The 13,400-nt window shown below is 40.4% G+C and overlaps 1 pseudogene; it reads right to left on the minus strand.

Moving 5' to 3' along the window:
- Positions 1–9,510: 9,510 nt before the first annotated feature.
- LOC140929463 (uncharacterized) lies at positions 9,511–11,713 on the minus strand (annotated as a pseudogene).
- Between the last annotated feature and the right edge of the window lie 1,687 nt (positions 11,714–13,400).

A 13,400-nucleotide genomic window follows, 5' to 3' on the forward strand; every position in this document is an offset into this window, starting at 1 on the left:
ATTTTGGGTATTCCATCACATTACATCCTCTGTGCAGGTTTGGAGGGCAGTTAAGGACAGGGCCTGATTTGCAGGATCAATAGCTATATATGAACTGAATGTTGATACTTGGTAACCAGGCGAATATTTGAGCACATGCTTTACCCAAGATGGCGGTTTGTTTACAGTCATTTCCACACTGCGATCTTGCGCTTGTTTCAGACCTTTATTTTCTGCAGAAAGCTCTAAAATCTGTTAATGGAACTGTGAGGGCTCTTTTATCACAGTTATTTTGATAAACAAGGGCTTAATTTTACCAGATGTGGTAGTTAATTAACAAAATATTAAGGCCCATGTATTAGGCGATGGATTTTATCTTGATACTACCAATGCATGCACTGATGTCAATATGCCGTAACCAAGACAACTGACTTGTTTACGGAACAAAAACGGAGTCCTTGAGTATTCACAGCTTTAGAAAACAATGCTTTTTGTGTTGATAGGTGTGATTTTTTCACTTTTGATCGAAATATGTAACCTTTTTGGCTTTTGTTCACAAAGGTGAATGGCCGTAATCAGCGTAGTTGGAAAGCATGTTATTCTAGGTAAGGTGAACATTGCTGAAGATCGTGGTTGCGCCTTATAGCCGGGTATTTTGGCTTAATTTTCAGTTTGTCAACTTAGAAAAATCGTGTTGAAAAGTTTGGGGTGCGTCATATAACCGAGTGCGCCTTAGAACCGAAAAAATATGGTAATTGAGTGTCATCGGCATAAAACAAAGAGTTGAGGTTATGGGTGTTATTCGGCTATTAACTGAGGAATTGACTGAGACAACTTGAACGAAACGAAGCCATGCTTTCTACTTAAATCACACAAGGACTCCTGGGAAGACTCCAAAAACTACTTCATGTAACATCTCCCCTTTTACAGTAATAAACGATCTTACTAAAAATCAGCGACTTGAATTTAGAAATTATCTGGCCTAAAACATGCACTTAAATGTCTTTCTGCTATATCTTGACTTGATCCTAGGAATTAAAAGTAAAACTCAACAAAGAACTAAAGTTAATGTCAAAGTTCAGTTCATAAATCGTCTATTAAACGTAGTCTGCGAATCTTGATGGGCGAACGCCGACTCTGCCACTTCTTGTAACGAGAGTCTCAGGTTGCTGCGATTTCCTTTCTTCTTTCGCTGTAGGTTCAGGGTGGACATCTGCTGGCTTTGGCAAAGGTGAGCTTTGCTTGGTGGAGCTGCTATCGGTGATGATGGGCTGCTGATGTCCTTGACTAGGGTCTTGGCGGATGAAGTTCCGATTACGTCTGTATAGGTTTCCGTTCTCTGTTTCGATCAGGTACGAACGTGGGCCGACTTTTGCCACACACGAGCCTTTGTCCCATGGAGCTTTGGGGTTTACTGGCTGAAGACGTACTGGTTCTCCAATTTGAAGCTCGGGCAATGGTCTTGCGCTCTTGTCGTAAGCTGCTTTGGTCTGCTGCCTCTTACGTTTAATGTTGTCATGTACACCGTCGACAATTTCGGGTTTGAGTAACCCTTCAGCGGTGGGGATGGTGGTCCGAGTTCTTCTTGACATGAGCTTTTGAGTCGGACTTAAATTGTTAACGTCAGGCGTGTTTCGCCATTCCAACAGGGCCATTTGGAGATCTTTGTTTTCTCGCTTAGCCTTCTTAACCAGATTTTTGGCGATCTTAACGGCTGACTCTGCTTTGCCATTGCTCTGACTGTGGAGTGGCGAACTGGTAGTGTGCTGGAATTCCCATTCTCGTGTGAAAGCGGCGAACTGATCGCTTGAATATTGGGGACCATTGTCTGTAATCATGTCTGCAATACCATGCCGGGCAAAGTGTGACTTTGTTGCCTTGATCACAGACTCTGTAGTTGCATCTTGCAACAAATCTAGTTCAAAGTAATCACTGTAATAGTCAACAGTCACTAGGAAGGTCTCACTTCCATAGGTGAAGAGATCCTGACCAACCTTTGACCATGGGGTATCTGGAATCTTATGCGTCATTAACGGTTCCTTCTGTTGTCTGGCTAGAAAGTCATTGCAAACTTCACAGTTTTGAACTTGTTCCTTGATTTGGCCTGACATACTTGGCCAAAATAACACATCACGTGCTCGACGTACACAGGCATCAGGTCCTAAGTGACTGGAATGGACTCTGGCAATCATCTGAGGTCTCATGGAAATGGGAACAATGACCTTCATTCCTTTGTACAATACTCCGTCTTGCACTGTTAACTCTTCTTTGTAATTCCAATATTCTCGAATGCAAGGTGGAACATCTTCTTTGGAGACTGGCCATCCGGTAGTAACAGTGTTCATTAGAGTCTGCAAGAGTGCATTGCTTAATCTGCTGATGGGTACCCTCAGATAAGCGCATGTAATCAACTTGATTGATGCTGGCAATTTCTTCAAACAGCTGCTGTTCTTGCTTGAATTGGAAGATTTGGTACTCTGGTGTCCTCTTACACTGGGTGCGGTCAACTTGTAGGTAAGCTCTGCTAAGCATGTCCGCTATGTACATTTGGGAACCAGGAAGATACGTCACATTCAGATTGTACCTTTGCAGACGCAGGAGCATTCTCTGTAGCCTTTTAGGCGCTGAATGAATAGACTTCTGGAAAATGGGCACCAATGGCTTATGGTCTGTTTCTACAGTTGTAAGTTCTCTTCCGTGTAGGTACTGATTAAAACGACTGCAAGCAAAAACAATCGCCAAGCATTCCTTCTCTATTTGAGCATACTGGCGTTCAACAGTGCTCAACGACCGTGATGCAAATGCAACCGGCTGTCCTTCTTGGAGCAGGGTTGCTCCCAAACCAGACTCTGAGGCATCACATTGGATAGTGGTTTCACTGGCCACATCATAATACTTCAACAGGGGTGCAGAGCTGATCATGCTTTTGATTGCTTGGAAAGCTTCCTCCTGTGAACTGTCCCAAGTGAACATGACATTCTTCTCAGTTAACTTGCGTAGTGGTTCAGACACTTTTGAGAGCTGTGGCATGAACCTGGACAAATAATTAACACATCCCAGAAGACGTTGGACTGCTCTCTTATCATCTGGTCGAGGCATGCTTGCAATTGCTTCGACTTTCATGGGATCAGGCTTTAGTCCTTCTGACGTGAACAACTGTCCCATGTAAGTTACTTGGTCTAACTTCAACCTCAACTTGTTCTTGTTAAATTTCAGATTAACACTACGTGCACGCTTTAGCAAGTTCACTAAATTGCGATCGTGATCTGCTAAAGCTTCTTCCATAGATTCTCCACTGCCATAACATAAGATGTCATCTGCAATTACTTCTACTCCATTGAGGCCTGCGAGCGCTTCATTCTGGCGCCGTTGATATTCTTCTGGGGCGCTGCTGATTCCTTGTGGCATGCGAAGGTAGCGATATCTCCCAAAAGGGGTCCAGAATGTTGTAAGGAGTGAACTTTCATTGTCAAGCTTAACTTGATGGAATCCATCTTTGGCATCTAATACTGTAAATACTTTTGCTTTTGACAGCTTTGGTAGCACCTCGTCCACTGTCGGCATCTGATACTTTGGCCTCTTTATGGCTCTATTCAAATCACGCGGATCGATGCACACCCTCAGTTTCCCTGGTTTCTGCACAGCTACAAGACTACTGATCCATTCTGTTGGCTGAGTTTCCTTGACAATGATGCCTTGCTTTTCCATTTCATCAATCTTTTCTTTCAACTTTGATTTGAGTGGTACTGGTACACGTCGAGGAGCATGCTGCACTGGCTTAATGGCTGGTTCTACTTCAATGTGATATTCTCCGGGCAGGCAACCAAGTCCTGTGAACACATCTTCATATTCCTTCAAAAGTTCCTCCATAGTGAGGGGTTCATATTGCTTGCTATTTAACGAGTGAACAGACGCTTCTGTTCCTAGGGATATCCAACCTTGGTCAACGCATGTTCTACCATCTATGATTGGCCAAGGTGCATTCTCCAAGATGTCAAATTTTATCTTGCATTTAGGGCCACTGTTTTGGCTGACTGAAAATGTGTACGAACCAAGTGGATTGACAACACTACCGTCATAAAGCCTTATCTTGCCTCCAGGTGGATCCAACTGAACTTCGCCAAGTTGCAAAATATTCAACAAATCTGCATAGGACATTGCACTGCAAGTTGCTCCAGTATCCAGCTGAGTTGTAACCGTAGGGCTGTACTCTGTGTGAAAGGTGAAGGGTACCATAAAGGAGGATCTGGTTTCATTGCTACTGACAACTCCAACGCGCTCTACAATAAAAATAGAATCATCTGATTCATCACTATCCTCTGCAAATCTCTGATGCGCTCCACTTGTTTGATGAACTTTCTTGTCTGGTTTACTTGGGGACTGCCTCTTTACATGACACTTCACGGCAAAGTGGCCTTGTTTACCACATGTGACAGGTTTTATTAGATGCAGGACATTTGGCTCTATCATATGGATGTTCGGTGCCACAAAACTTGCATAGACCAGATGGTTTTTCTTTTCCAGACTTGTTACGACCTCTCAAGTTTCCATTGCTACTACCACGATTTCCTTTCCTTTTCTCATTTGCTGAATGATGCTTTTCTGCTGCATGAACAGTGTTTGGCGAATCAACAGGGTCTTTAAACTGCTCTTTGTGAATCCTAGATAACTCGCTGGCTCGAAGAGCTTCAATACACCTGGCTAACCCCGGCACAGGGCGTTCTCGAAGTAGGCGGTCACGGGTGGAAGAGTCTCGAGTGCCAATGACCAATCTGTCACGAATTAAGCTCTCACAAAGATTCTCAAATTCACATGACTCAGCAAGCTGGTGCAATCTCACTACATACTGATCAATGCTTTCATTTTCAGCTTGATTGGCAAACCCAAATTTTACTCTTTCAAACAACAAATGTTTTTGAGGCATAAAATGGTCGCTTAAGGCAGAAAGAGTCTTCTCTGGATCTTTCTTGTCAGATGCAGTTAGAGTAGTAAGGCTATTCATTACTTTCACACAGTCCATTCCCATAACACTGCATAAAGCCCCAGCCTGTACTTCTTTAGGTTTCTTGTTAAGTTCAGTGGCAGTGACATAATAACACCAAGCTTCTTTAAACATTTTCCAATTTGTTGATACATCATCCTTTACATTCATGGGCGCTGGCGATGGTATTTGATAAAATGGCATGTTGAAGAAAACGAATACTCACAGTTCTGGTGCTTTCTAGTTTCTTTCAGATAAACAATATGGCGACGTCTCACCACGTGCACGACTCGCGAACAAGAAAATAATACCACAACAGCAACGACGGCTTCTCTGAAACGTTCCTCTTCTTCTACCGCTTTAGAATTCTTGTTACTACGATTTTAACTTCTGACACCATGTTATTTGGCTATTAACTGAGGAATTGACTGAGACAACTTGAATGAAACGAAGCCATGCTTTCTACTTTAATCACACAAGGACTCCTGGGAAGACTCCAAAAACTACTTCATGTAACAATGGGGAGCAATCACATCTTGCAGAGGGGCAATATACAGGGTGAAAAGTAGGGGTCCAAGTATGGAACCTTATGGGACACCATAACATAGATCGCGAGGAGTGAACACTTGATGTCCAATAATTATAGATTGACAGCAGTTTTCAAGGTATGATATGAACCAGTTCATCCTAGGTAGGATAAAGTAGGACTCGAGTCTTTCCACCAGGATTGCATGGTCAGTGGTGTCATAGGCCGCTGATAGATCAAGGAGGACTAATACAACATCTTGACGGCGGTCAATTGTTCTCAGAATGTCGCTCGTCATACAGAGCACAATAATTTCCATAGGAAATGACTAATTATTAAAGTCTCAGCATTTCACGCTCCATCAGTCAGGTAATTATTTGAGTTCACCAACTCATTGTTGCATACAAATTAGGTCTGCAGTAAAAACCCCAAGGGACAGTCTTGACATATTAGTATTAACAGAATAAATAACAAGGATCAATTGAAACAGGCGACTAATAATTGCTAGCAATAGAACCAGACAAAAGATACTGTTTTAAGAGGCTGTCTCAGTAAAAGCCACCCACTCAATTTCACGCGTAAAATAATTTTGCCTGAAACTCGGGCGAGTGAAAGGCTTTATCGAGGCTATAACTAAAATAGGTTTGCTTTGATTCACAATAATTTTCTGGCCGCGCTGGGGAACGCTGAGTATTTTGTCCCGTCATGGCCATTTTGCATGTCTTGAAAACTGAAAATTTGCCATTTTTTGCAGTGCTGTAAAATGTTTGATTTGTACCATTTACTAATCAATTTTATACCTATTTATAGTTAAATATCTCTAGTTTTTCCTGAAAGTAATAGTTATCCGCTAAATTTAGCTGGAAAGACGAAATCAAGCAAAATATGACCCCAACTAATTGCCTTGGAGCGAAAGGCCAAAAATGACTCTGTTTTAAAAGCTTATTTCTGACTTTTGGGACATAGTTGAAAGCTCTAGACTAAATAGACGCAAAGATAGACCACCTGTTATTAATAATATACAAAACCCCATGTACGTTTTCAGTATTTTAAAAGTTATGACCGTTTGTATCAACGTGTATGCGAGCTAATACGATATTTTCAGATTTAGCATAACGGATCTATCTCAAGCAGATTTTGTCAAAAGTACAGCTTACCTGATTCATTACTGGCACTGACTCACAAATTGAGCCATATTCCAATCCTTGAGATGGCGGACTCCAGAAAATTCCAGTAAGATGTGCTTTAGAAACTGCTGGTATGCGGCCATTTTTGAATCTCACGCTAACAATCCGAAGATCAAAACAGGTGAAACTCTGTCACGTTTCGAGCTAAAAAGCTCGGTAAAACAACTGTTGAGAGGTGAAACTTTGCTCGAGAATCAGAAAATTAACTGGGAAGGTCTCATTTTGGATCAGAAAATTGATATTTCAGAGCTACAACCTCGAATAAATCTTCCATTCAACCGGCTCTGCAAGGTCAAATGCAGGTTGACACGTACACTGGAAATGTTGAAACGCCGAAATATGGAAAACCGGAAATACGGAAATAGTGGGCGGTTTTTACTGAGACAGCCTCTTAAAAACTTTCTTAAAAAACAATGACAAAAAGAGTCAAATACACAGCAATTTGTAAGGAATGGAAATTAATTAATCTTCACCCATACGAAACAAGCAGCACTGCAGAATGACAATAATTATGATACGTAGTAGAGGAGTTGACAAGGCCTTAGTAGTAGAGTAAAAACCACTAGAAAGTCAAAATGCAACTGATACTTTATTAGTATCCACACGTACATATTTTAAAAGCACGACATATACCAAATCTGCAAAAGTCTCGCATTGTAAATATTAAAATTCAGCGATCACGGTCACTTATCTAAATGTAAGAACATCCATTAACATGCAGACCTTGAAATTTTAAAGATTAAGAGAATAACAGCAATTGTTCTACGTAAAGTTTACACGCACAGTAGCCAAATGATATTTTGATACGTTGTAAGGGGTTAAGCCTGACATTGTTCGCTTTGACGTTTTGTTCATGATCCACGAACGTTTTCTTCTAAGTGCATGCGAAACCCGACTGAGATTCTTGTATCTGTGTTGCTTGCTCCGGTTCGATTCGTCAGTACTCAGTGTAGAAGTCACCGTACAGTTCGTTGTTTACAAATACCTTTGAGCTGTTGCATCCAAAAACATCAACGGTACTTCCATCTCGAAACAGAGCTAGATGCAAAAAAATTATGAATGTTTGCGCCTTTCATTTAACGGTCGCAAATGTTTGTCTAGAGATGTAATGGGATCTCATGTAAAAGTGCCGACCAATTAGATTATGGCCTAGAATGTCTCCAGGGAATTAGCCATAACATTCCCACACTTGCCAGTCACAGAATGAAATTTATTGAAATCTATATTCCAAAAGCATGGAATTTGGAAGTTTATTCAATAAGTGATCTTTCCTGGGCACAAGCTTCCTCACTTTTCTTAGAGGTACAGTCAAAGTTCTCTCATTATGAAAGCAGTAATTTGTGGCAAGGCTTTTCAGGCAGTTCATGTTCCTGGCGCTCAAGAAAGTTGTGCTATCAGATCGACCGCAGCTGAATTATAGTGTTACGGCAGCTACTTCCCAGCGTGTGAAAGTCTGCAACTGCACTGCAAAACTGCTGCCGAGAGCTTTAAAGGCTGCACAGCGCTTTTGCATCCCACTGCAACTTGAATTAAGCTGCTGTTTGGCTTCCAAAATGCTGCTAAACAGCTGTAATTTAGATGTACAGCTATTTTGAAGCTATTTTGTGGTTTTGCACAGCGCTGCATGGAGTACTTGTAAGGTTTGCCAACTTCGTTTTCTCAGCCAAACTGGACTGCAAATACGAAAAATTTACATTTGGAGCTAAAAATGGGCTTAATTTCAATCCAAGGCACAGAAAAGCTCAAAAGATTATTTTATCCGCAAGATATGGTGACCCGTATGGGAGAGAGGGAGATCTGTGCCATGTCCAGGAGTCTCTCAGATAATCTGAGAGAGTTGGCACGTATGATAAACATCTTCTGACGGCAGTACATGAGACTGTTATGCTGTTTTTGAAGTTTTTGAGTTCTCCCAGAGATTTTAGGACAATGGTACACACGTTCTAGTGCTCAGCCTCATCTCACTGAATCACCATCAACAGACAGTGATGAAGATGGACCCTGGTGCTTCTGCCAACAGCACATTGAGGACAGCCAACTAATTAGGTGTGACAAGGCTGGCTGCAAAATCCAGTGGTTTCACATGTCATGTGTGGGACTTACAACAGAGCCTGATGGTGAATGGTTTTGCCCCTCCTGTGTGTAAAATTGATGATGCGGAGATGGAAGAAGAATTCGACATAGACAGCGAAGATAATGATGAACACTGATGATGACGAAGACTTCTGTGAAAACACATTAAATTTAACAAACGGCTCCTTTAAGAGCCACCACATTCTTAAAAGTTAATAACCAACGATTGCATATTGTTTCATTACTTTAGCTCAGCTTATAAGAAAATACATCCCGATTTAGTAGAGTTTCCATGAGCTGGAAAAATGACCGAAATTACGTCATCGATAAACTCACGTGTGAGATTATGGAAAATAACCCACTCAGGTCCCGGATGTAGTTTTTATGAATTTTACGAGTGGTATATTTTCCAGTAAAACACTCGCGGCTATATAATAAAGTAAAATAACATTTTATCATCCGAACAGTGCTAAGCCTTTAATAACTGTTCTGTTTAAAATTGTAAAAAAACCTTTAGTTATTTCAACTAAAAATTTACACAAAAATATAAAGACAATAAGAGGGCTATTGCCAACAGATACCACAGCTTTAATGTTAAATAATCTTCTGTACATGTGAGGGGAATGAAACTCAAGTTAAGTGTAATTCTAAATTTTTGGCATGTATTTGTTCCAAACCACCTTGTGCAGGAACTTTTTATGCTAGGAAAGGTCTAAAATATTTAATCAAAAGGTACGATGGACTCTGATAGATTAGTAAGGGCACAACAAACTATTGCAATTTTGTCTATTGGAGCCAAATCATCTCCTTGCCGAGCTGTCACTAGCTGAATAGGGAGTATTCCTTGTAATATAGTGTACTTTCTGCGTACAAGACCAATGACTCTTTCTACATGGATTCTTACGTTAGCAATTTTCCTTGTCTCCTCTACTTCCTCTGCAGAGAGCTGTTTTTTACCTCTGGTAAATGCCGGTATATGAAGGCGAGCTTGATAAAAACCCACACTGTCAGCTATATCAAAGCCCCTATCAGCAAGCACTATGTCCCCAGGTAAAAGTTTCCTCAACAAACCAGAATTTTCAGTAAGATATTTGTCACTGACTCTCCCACCCCATGCCTTTGATATAAATGAGATAACAACTTGTGGTGTTACACCTATGAGAAACTTAACAGTATTGTGATGTTTATAGTTAGACCACGTCATTGCCCTAGCAATTGGGCTAGATGGTCTTTCTGTAAATATCTCAAAGCAGTCAATAATGACTGCAACTTTTTTGCCAAAGTTGCGTTGGAAAACCACAGGCATGGTGGCTTGCAGTTCCTCATGCTCTGGCCACTGAATTAAGAATTTAAGTCTAACAGACATTACATGTATCCACCTGTCAAATATTCTGTGTGCAGTTGGCACAGATATATTAAATCGATAAGCTAAATCCTGCAATGGGGAATTAAGTTTTAATCTGATTAAAACTAACAGGAATTCCTGAAACTGACTAAGTGCATTTTGGGTGTTTCTTTTAATGTGGGGAGCAATAAGATTAAGGACATGCATTAAAAGACTAAATTTGGGGATTCCAGTGTAAAACTTAGTTTTATCATCATTATCTCTGAAGCTATCCTCAGTTAGCTGAGCCGATAGCAGTTGCCCTTTTGTGCTGCTGAGCTCATCAGTGATATCTTGCATGTAGATCTGCTGTCTGTCCAGTTGAGCCATGTCAAGATCAGTCTGGCAGTACTCCTCTGCTAAAACAACATTTTCAGTCTGGCAACATTTGTTGTAGTCGTCATTGTCATCATTGCTGTTATCAGCAAGATTAATGCTTTCATCTAGTGAACATGAGGCTGCAGAGAAATTGCTCACACTCACTGCAATGAAAAATACATACATGAAACGTATGTTAACTGAATGACTCATGAAACTTAGTGGTAGGCTTGAAGAAGGCATGCAAACAATGCCAAAAACAGGATTATGAAGTTTATCATTTTAAATGACTTGATATGTAAGTGATAATTTCTACAAAAAAGAGTGAAGGCAGGAGAACAAGATTTTAGCATCAACATTATTTGCCGGTAATCTCCATTCACTTGAAATACCGTTGTGGAGAGTACTTGACATTTTAGGGCCCAAAAAGTGATAATGTACACTCAGTAGATGTTTCAGGTTCAACATATTCTTTTTCTTGAACAACCTCCACCTCACCACTTTTCCTAGATGTAGAGGAAGAAGCCATCTCATCGTATTTCCGTTTCTTTTCATTCCTCTTTTGAGCACGAGCACTTCAGGAAACTGCTAGCTGGGAATCATTTTGTTTAATTTTGTCATGACCAAGATTCACAGTAGGTGCCCAGTCAGGGTTGGTGGTCTCCAAGAGCTCTGCACGCTCTCCTGCAAGTAAGTAAATAAAATAGCCCATGCGACCTAATCTTTCTTTTTCAAATAGCATTGTAAACACAGAGCAAATCTTAAGTTAAGGTTATTATTTCAGACAGTTATTTAGAAATGACTAGGTGATCTCAAAATCCATGCAGCTATGCAAAGGTTACAGAACCATACGCGCCAAAATGTGCACGAGACGATGGTTAGTTCAGCTATCATTTGGTCCGTTGGCAGGATTTTTGTACGAAAAGAGATTATTCTACATATTATTTACTTACCAGAAATAAAGTGACTGCTACAAACTCGAGAGTTTTCAGCCTTCTTATCGTCTAATTCCTTCCTGTAAATATTTGCAAACCACTGCCTTCTTCGCAGTTTGCTCAATTCGCGAATTTCTTCGCCTTGGTTTACTATTATCGCTGGAAACCTGAAAAATCTGTATTTACCCTTATCTCTAGCAGTATTGTGTCCACAATTCTTTACAGCACAAATATAGCCCATTGATACAGTACTTAAAACACAAAGCGCGAAGTAATTGACCTAATGGCCTTTGTTTATATACCACGCGACCGGCTGAATGTCCACCAGCATGGCCGACTTCCGGTGTACGGGCCATTGCATAATTAGTTGTGACGTCACGTAAAAACGAAGAATAGTAGAATTCCGACTTCACTAACGCTAGAGCCCTGGTGGTTCAGTGGTTAGAACATCCGATCTAGTATGTGGATCTAGCGCCGAAGACAGAGGGACGGTTGGAAGACTAAAATCGTAAAGAAATGCGTCTTCGTCTCTGGTCGATTTGGTTTTTTGAGTGGGGCGCTTTCTAGTGCCGGCTGGATCTTCGTGAGCCATGATGCGGGCGACTTAGCGTGCTTGCCCTTTGACAACGAGCTTATGACTGACCGACAGACGAAGCTGGGAGATTATTGGATAAGCTGAACGATGTCACATGATCGGATCGTAATTAGCAAGAATCACTAACGTAATTATTGCACCAAGTTACTTAACTGGCAAGCCAAGGCAAGCCTATTGCTCCTATTGTGATCTTCCATATGAAAAGAAACAACAATCTACTTAATTAGATATGAAGGAAGACACTTATTACTTATGGAGGAATCCACTTTTTGCGAGGGAATCCAAAGGGAATCCACCAAATGGGGCTTATCTGGCAACATTGTAGACTACTTATTTAAATGCTATTTTGCGCCTTACAAATAATAAATTGTTATTATTATTGTTATTATTATTATATTTTTTACACATCTTTATGGCACAAAAACTTCACTGCATCACAAAAGAGCCTAGATAATCCTTTTTGCAAAATAGTAGTTTTGGCAAAATGACTAATTTGCGAAATGAGTTCTAGTACGGTTAGTAAAATGAAAGGTGCCCAGACTCATCAAAATATTCATCATTTTATTGGTAGACAGAATTTGTCTCGGACGAAAAGGGCATATTTGCTGAACAAAGGCCAAAAAATGCCATTTCGCAAAATAATAATTCTGGAAATATTACTACTTTGCGAAATGAGTTCTTGTACGGTCAATGAAGTGAGAAGTCCCCAGACTCTTTGAAATATTAATCTTTTTATCGGTGGACACAACTTGTTTCTGACAAAAAGGACATTTTGCTAAATAAAGGTGAAAAAATGCCATTTCGCAAAACGGTTATTATTATTGTTATTATTATTATATTATTACACATATTTTTATGGCACAAAAACAACTTCACTGCATCACGAAAGAGCCTAGATAATACTTTTCGCAAAATAGTACTTCTGGCAAAATTACTACTTTGCAAAATGAGTTCTAGTATGGTCAGTAAAGTGAAAAGTGCCCAGACTCGTCGAAATATTTATCATTTTAGTGGTGGACAGAATTTGTTCCGGATGAAAAGGACATTTGCTGAACAAAGGTGAAAAAACGCCACTTTGCAAAATAGTTATTCTGGCAACATTACTACTTTGCGAAGTGAGGTCTAGTACAGCCAATATAATGAGCGGCACCCAGACTCTTCAAAAATATTGATCAATTTATTGGTGGATACAATTGGTTTCGGACGAGAAGGACGTATTTGCTAAATAAAGGTGAAAAAACGCCATTTTGCAAAATAAAAATTTCCTTTACAGAACTCACTGAAGCCTGGTATTCTGCCGTTTTGGGGTTCGGGGCTTTCAGAATTTCATTGCTTCTTTTGGCTGCTTTCTTATTCTGTGATGTTTTTTTCACCTTTTTCGTTTTTAAGTTATTCGTCTCTCCTTGTGGTTTCTGTTTCCTG

The sequence above is a fragment of the Porites lutea genome, chromosome 3 (genome assembly GCF_958299795.1).
Source record: "Porites lutea chromosome 3, jaPorLute2.1, whole genome shotgun sequence".
Taxonomy (NCBI): domain Eukaryota; kingdom Metazoa; phylum Cnidaria; class Anthozoa; order Scleractinia; family Poritidae; genus Porites; species Porites lutea.